Consider the following 2199-nt stretch of genomic DNA (forward strand, 5'->3'; position numbering starts at 1 on the left):
ATGGGCCGCGGCCCATTTGTGCGCCACCTTGAGGGTCTCAAAAGAACAACAGTTTTTTAACTTTGGGCCGCAGAGGGCCGCCACTAGTAGCAGTACTGCGCCACTCAGATGTTTAACAACTTTTTTAATATGTAGAAGAATAACCTTAGAAACCTGCCGATAATGGAAACTTATTTTAAATGAAAAGTAGAATCAAAAATGAAAATCACTCATCAAAAAACACCAAAGTTTGTCACTATGAAGTGCAGCTTGTTTTTACCATACAATATTTCAAAAGTTCAAAAGATTATCAAATACAGTTGCAGATACAACTATATATTAATTTGCACCTTAAATTAATTTTTGTAGTAGTTTTAAACATTTTGAATGTGTTTTAAAGAAATTTTAAACTTGTCAAAAAGCTGTTGTTACTGTTATTGTTGGTCACTAATAAGAAGAGCAGCTTCTGGTTGCAAAAGATTAAAAAGGCAATACTTTTATTTGTACTTTGTCAAATTTATTTTTACTGTTTTTTAGTTAAAAAATTCACACTAAACTGATTTAATTTATTTATTTTATGCCCACTAAAACTACAGTTCATTAATAAAACCTTGAAAAAACAAGATCACACAGGAAAAATCTTATTAGGAGCCACATCTCTGTCTTTGTTTTAAACATGTTAAACTCTAATGGTGGAATGTAGAGTTATATAAAATGTGTGCTTTGTTGGATCAGTTTGATCAATGTTCTACCAAACTTTAAATCTTGGTCAAAGTAAAACTTCCTGCCATCAGTTTGTCTCCTGAGTCTTAAAAACTGTTCATTTCAGATTAATTCTGTGGACTTGAAGTGTGCTTGGACTTGCTTACGTCAGCYGTTCTGTGACAGAAAGCTTAAATTGATTGTGAATGCATCGTCCAGACAGGAAGACTCCCCCTCCTCCTCCTCCCTCCACAGCCAGATGACAGTCTGTTTCTCCAGCCTCTCCCTTTCATCACTGCTGCATCGTCTCGGTGCTCCAGTCTGACCTTCTGCAGCCRCCATGCACGCGTTTGTTCCCAGGTAAGTTTTACAAAATGCTGAGTCATGCTGCTGTAYTTGCTCTCCATCAGATTCCATATTTAGTTACAGAAAAAAAAAACTAATTTCAGGGCTTCAGGCCACATCATCCTCACTRTCTTTGTACTGTTCAGGTTTGAAAACTCTACCCTCATTTTTTATCATTTTGACCCCTAATTTTTTTAATAAGTAATTGCTGGCTGGATGCTTGTATCATGTATCCCCACTGAAGACTTGTTTATCGCTCTTTAAAAGCTTTTAATTTATTTGTTTTCTTTATAATTACCAGTCAAGTGTGGTTGTGGAGTCCTTGCCTAAATCTTTTATTTTCTTTTACTACGGTATAATACAAAGAGCTACAGAGCAGAGAGCTGAATTTCTGTCAGGGTGACTCCACAAATRAAAGATCAATAGCAGTGAAAGTGTAGCAGAGGAGGAGCTAACAGCTGTGTGGAGGGAAACGTGAGCCGCTCTGCTGCTGCTTATTCAGCTTTTTATTTCTCTGAAACCTCCGGTGCATTGTGGGTTTGCATCTCTTCACAGCATCGTCTCACTTTAGAATGTGAGGAAGCTGCTCAAAGTGTGTTAAGTTTATTTACCCCAGATGATACTACTGTTCTAGTTTGAGTTTAAAATGATTGAAACTGAAAACTATTTTATTAATGTGTAATTACTTTTTTTGTAAAGCAGAATAAATAAAATGCTTTTGAAACATAAAATGGGCACTTAACCTTTTTAAAATGGGGTTTAGTGGAGTCTAACAACTGTTAAATATCTTACATGCAGGGCTGGACTGGGACCAAAAAACGGCCTGGGCATTTTTTGGTGCTGGCGGCCCACCATCATTATTTATTTAATACGCAAATGGACACGACATACCAGAGGATGTGTTGTATGTTGTGTTTCACAAAGTAAAGTGCAGCAGCCTACAAGGAAGAGAGTAACCATGTTAAAAAAACTGATGAGCTCATCTTCCAATCAGAGACTTTAATGTTCATGAGGTTCTGATGCTCAGTCAGTGGATCACCATGGAGCTGGATACAAACTGAAGAGAACCGATCAGACAACTGCTAAACTTAAAGTTTTCAGAGTCGCGAAGAAGGTTTTCTTTAGGTCTGGTTAGGTCACTATGGTAACAGAGACTGAACTCAGTTACTGTCA

The 2199-nt window shown here is 37.1% G+C and overlaps 1 protein-coding gene across 1 annotated transcript in view; it reads left to right on the top strand.

Annotated features, from left to right (window-relative positions):
• The first annotated feature begins 956 nt into the window (after positions 1-956).
• LOC106519285 (protein phosphatase 1 regulatory subunit 12B) overlaps positions 957-2199 on the top strand; it is a 46570-nt gene continuing 45327 nt past the window's right edge. The window contains exon 1 of the mRNA XM_014010875.1: positions 957-1041. The gene's annotated coding sequence lies outside the window, so the exon portion shown is untranslated. The remainder of the gene's footprint in view (positions 1042-2199) is intronic.

This window comes from Austrofundulus limnaeus, unplaced genomic scaffold, assembly GCF_001266775.1.
Source record: "Austrofundulus limnaeus strain Quisiro unplaced genomic scaffold, Austrofundulus_limnaeus-1.0 Scaffold75, whole genome shotgun sequence".
Taxonomy (NCBI): domain Eukaryota; kingdom Metazoa; phylum Chordata; class Actinopteri; order Cyprinodontiformes; family Rivulidae; genus Austrofundulus; species Austrofundulus limnaeus.